Here is a 5,000-nt window from a genome sequence, read left to right as displayed (position 1 = left end):
TCCTCCCTGTCTGTCTGATAACTATCCCCCTTTCTCTCTCCCTCTCCCAATTGCTCTCTTTCTCTCTTTCTCATCCCTTCTCTCCCCACCCCCCTCTCTCTCCCTCTCTTCTCTCTCTCTCCCCCCTCTCCCTCCCTCTCCCTCTCCCATCTCTCTCTCCCTCTCTTCTGTCTCTCTCCCCCATCTCTCTCTCTCCCCCCTCCCTCCCTCTCTCTCTCCCTCCCTCCCTCTCCTCCTCTCTTCTCTCCCTCCATCCCTCTCCTCCCCTCCTCCCCTCCTCCTCTCCTCCCTGTCTGTCTGATAACTATCCCCCTTTCTCTGCCCAGTGGTAATGAAGCCTGGGAGATAGCAATGGCTGGCCGGACCACCCCCACCCCCCCTCACCCCCCCCCGACCCCCCACCCCAACTCACCCCCCCTCATCCACAGCAAAAGGAAGATTGCTTCTGAGAAAAATCAAGTTGAAAGGTTTTCTCTGCCCCACGCCCCATGCCACGCGCACACACACACACACACACACACACACACACACACACACAGACACACGCACATACACACACACACACACATATGCACACACACACACGCCACACACACACACACATACGCCCCTGCACCCCTCACCCAAAATAATTGCGAGAAATTGCCGATTGTAGGGAACTTAGTTTTGGTGTTGATTGCAGACCATTGGCTGAGAGGTGTTGTTTGATGTAATTTTCAGTTCCAAACTGAACACTCTAATCCAGAGCCAATCATCACGGGAAGACAGGCACAGGGGGAGTCTGGGAAGATGAGTTAAACTGATGAGAAACCGTCCCTCTGAATACCAACACAGACGCATAACTTATCACCTGTTATCTACTTCAACCATATGAACGGGAGAACTAAGACAGGCCCTGTGTGATCAGTGTGTGTGTGTGTGTGTGTGTGCGTGTGTACGTGTGTGTGTGTGTGTGTGTGTGTGTGTGCGTGTGTGTGTGTATGCAGGCGTGCGTGCTGGCAGTGTGCATATTTTATGAGTTGTACTGCTAGCTATCTTGTCAAAGAGGTATGTTGATGCCTGTTCCCTAGTGAGTCCCTAGTGCGTGTGTGTGTGTGTGTGTGTGTGTGTGTGTGTGTGTGTGTGCATGTGTGCATGTGTGTGTGCGTGGGTATGTGTGCATGGGCATGTGTGTCTGTATGTGCGTATGCATGTGCATTTACATACATGTGTGTGTCCGTTTACGTGTGTGTGTGCATTTACGTGTGTGTGTGTGTGTGTATGCATGTGCATTTACATATGTGTGTGTGTTTACGCGCGTGTGTGTGTGTGTGTGTGTGTGTGTGTGTGTGTGTGTGTGTGTGTGTGTACTGAGGAGGTCGCGGGCCCTGGTGACAAGGTGCATCTCTGATTACCAATTACCTGCTTCTCATTGGCTGGGGTGGCGACCTGCCGAGCAGCCAGGCGTCCAATGTCCTGCTTAATGAGACACACACACCAGGGAGGCTGCTGGAGGTAGGAATCGGAGGACGGGCTCGTTGTGATGTGTGGGACGGAATGAGGAACGGGATCATTCACAGGCGTGTTGGTACGTCATTGAGGGTGTTCCTCATTCCGTTCCATGCGTTAGAATGAGCCCCGTCCTCCGATTCCTACCTCCACCGGCCTCCCCTGACGTCAAATACCATCCAGGAACAGCCTCCTAGACCCGGAGGGGGGGGGTGATAATATATACACCCTCTGCTACCACTGTCAACTTCTTCCTCTCTCCCTCTTCCAATTGCTCTCTTTCTCTTCCCTTCTCTCCCTCTCTCCCCCCCCTCTCTCTCTCTCCCTCTCCCTCTCCCCATCTCTCTCTCCCTCTCTTCTCTCTCTCTCCCCCCTCTCTCTCTCTCCCCCTCTCCCTCCCTCACCCTCTTCCTCTTCCTCTCCCCATCTCTCTCTCTCTCTCTCTCCCCCCCCTCTCTCTCCCTCTCTCTCTCTCTCTCTCTCCCTCTCCCCTTCTCTCTCTCCCCCTCTCATTTATGTGAAATTAAAGGTTTCTGCTCGGTCTATAATTAGTCGACCCTGACACTAATTAGATGGCTCTGTGCCATGCCACTTCAGATTAGCGCTCACCCAATATTTCCCTGAACAACGTCGCCGTGCCAACGAGGGGGGCGTAGCGGCGTGTAGCATGGTTAGCGACTGTACAGAGTCGCCGCGGCGCCGAGCCCTCCGTACAGGAGGGAGATAACGGAGGGAAGCCCCCTGACAATCAAAATGGCTGCCGGCGAAAAGTAAACACAAGAGTGCAGGGCGCTAGCATAGGCTAGCAAAGCTAGCTGGTTTTTGCCATAGCAGGATGCTAGCAGAGGCTAGCAAAGCTAGCTGGTTTTTGCCATAGCAGGGTGCTACCCTAGGCTAGCAAAGCTAGGGGGTCAGACACTGATGGCAACTTGAATATAATTATTTCATGGCCATCTTTGTGAGACTAAGGCTCTATCCTGCAGGGGAGTCTGGTGGAGGTAGACATCCGAGTTACAGTGTCATTGTAATAGGGGAGGCTGTTCATCGGAGGACGGGCTCCTTGTAACAGGGGAGGCTGGTGGAGGCAGACATCGGAGGACGGTCTCATTATAATGCATGCAATGGAATGAGGAACAGGGTCAAACACACACACACACGCACGCACACGCACATGCACACGCACACACACACACTGTCCTTCGGGCCCTCAGGTCCAGAAGCCCCATCTGAATGAGTTCTAATCAGAGACCCCACAACTACCCCCCCCCGCCCCCCCCCCCGCGCCCCCCCCCCCCCCCCCTCGACCCAATGAAACTCATCAGGACATGCAGAGGAATAACGTGGCACAACCTTTAGTGAAATGTCAGGAAATAACAGCATTAGAGAGCATCTTCATTAAGTCCAAGAGGGTTGACATGAGAACTTCTCCTGGGTAAGCAGAGGGTTATTAGCTTCGTCTGCATCGGGGAGTGTGTGTGTGTGTGTGTGTGTATGTGTGTGTGTGTGTGTGTGTGTGTGTGTGTGTGTCTGTGTGTGTGTGTGTGTGTGTGTGTGTGTGTGTGTGTGTGTGTGTGTGTGTGTGTGTATGTGTATGTGTATGTGTGTGTGTGTGTGTGTGTGTGTGTGTGTGTGTGTGTGTGTGTGTGTGTGTGGGACGGAATGAGGAACGGGATCATTCACAGGCGTGTTGGTACGTCATTGAGGGCGTTCCTCATTCCGTTCCATGCGTTAGAATGAGCCCCGTCCTCCGATTCCTACCTCCACCGGCCTCCCCTGACGTCAAATACCATCCAGGAACAGCCTCCTAGTGTGTGTGTGTGTGTGTGTGTGTCTGTGTGTGTGTGTGTGTGTGTGTGTGTGCGTGCGTGCGGTGCGTGTGTGTGTGTGTGTCTGTGTCTGTGTCTGTGTCTGTGTGTCTGTGTCTGTGTCTGTGTGTGTGTGTGTGCGTGTGTGTGTGTGCGTGTGGTGTGTGTGTCCGTGTGTGTGGAAGGTGTTGGTGTGGTGACTCAGGTATTGTCTCCAGAGGCAGGCTATATCTGAGCAGGCGAGGCTGGTGGAGGTAGAAATCGGAGGACGGGCCTAATGCAATGCATGGATAGGTGTTCGATACCATTCCTCATTCCATTCCATACATTACAACGAGCCCAGCCTCCGATTTCTACCTCCACCAGCCTCCACTGTATTTGAGTCAGAGTCAGGTCGTGATTCGAGAGGCCAGAGTCAGAGTCAACATGGCCATGTAGGAAGCCAGTAATCTGCAGATCAGAAGCCCAGCTGGTTCCCACCCAGATCCTCCTCGTTTAGTGCCGAGGGCGAATAAAGTCGCCCCAAACTGTCAACATTCTAGAGCGCCACAAGGGACACTTTACTCACCAGAAATGCATCAATGGTGACGCTTCATTTTGTAGCCAATCAGAGTGTTGTTGCTGGGTAAACACCACAAAGAACACTTGGCACTCTAGGTGGTGAGTGTTCCGGAACTCTTTGGCAGTTGGTGATTTAAATGGAGAGTGTGACGGTGAATCAGTCAGAAGTTCCAAACAACAACATCCATCCCTAAAAATAACCAAAATAAACCCCCGAAATGGACTTCCACTGTCGGACATTAGCGGTTGTCTTTCTGCAGGCGTTGGAAGAGGCAGCCACCAGAGACAGAAAAGCTCAAATCGGTGAGTCCATTCCACCGCTGGCAGTAACAACATGTTTGAATACAAACAGAGTGTCGGGGACATTCCATTTTAGAAAGCGCTTTTCAGGATCAAAACAGTGTTCCGTAAATATTTCTTTCAAGGGATCTCATTCCCTGATCGCTATGGGTTAAACATCGTCATTACAACCATCAGAGAAGGTTCTAGAAAGTTTGAATGTTACATACTGGACCTTTAAGAGAGTCATCACCACACACACACACACACACACACACACACACACACACACACACACACATACTGGACCGTGAATCCAAGTTAATCGGGTTTTTTTGGTGAAGAGGGTTTACCACCTTTAATGCTAGGTCTGTTTTAATGCTAACAGACAACACACAGATCCAATCATGTGTTATTGATTATGCACAGGATACAGCTGTACACTACAATGAAGTGTTTATGACATGCTACCTCTCAACAGGGCAGTGGAATATACAGAATATAAAGGATAGGAATAAAATAAAATAAAAGAATAACAGTACAATATACAAAATACAATCAATAGTCATAACAGTCAAACAACCAGAGTACCAGACCTCCAGAGGGGAGCTGCCCGTCTGACACAAACCACAAACAGAGGAGAGGAGAGGAGAGGAGAGGATGGGAGGGAGGGGAGGGGAGGGGAGGGAGAGGGAGAGGAGAGGAGAGGAGAGGAGAGGAGAGGAGAGGAGAGGAGAGGAGAGGAGAGGAGGAGGAGGGGAGGAGGGAGGGAGAGGAGAGGAGAGGAGAGGAGAGAGGAGAGGGAGGGGAGAGGAGAGGAGAGGAGAGGAGGAGGAGAGGAGGGGGAGGGGAGAGGAGAGGAGGGGA

The sequence above is a fragment of the Argentina silus genome (genome assembly GCF_951799395.1).
Source record: "Argentina silus genome assembly, contig: scaffold_146, whole genome shotgun sequence".
Classification (NCBI taxonomy): domain Eukaryota; kingdom Metazoa; phylum Chordata; class Actinopteri; order Argentiniformes; family Argentinidae; genus Argentina; species Argentina silus.
The sequence above is the reverse complement of the archived record's forward strand: the minus strand, read 5'-3'. Positions refer to the sequence as shown.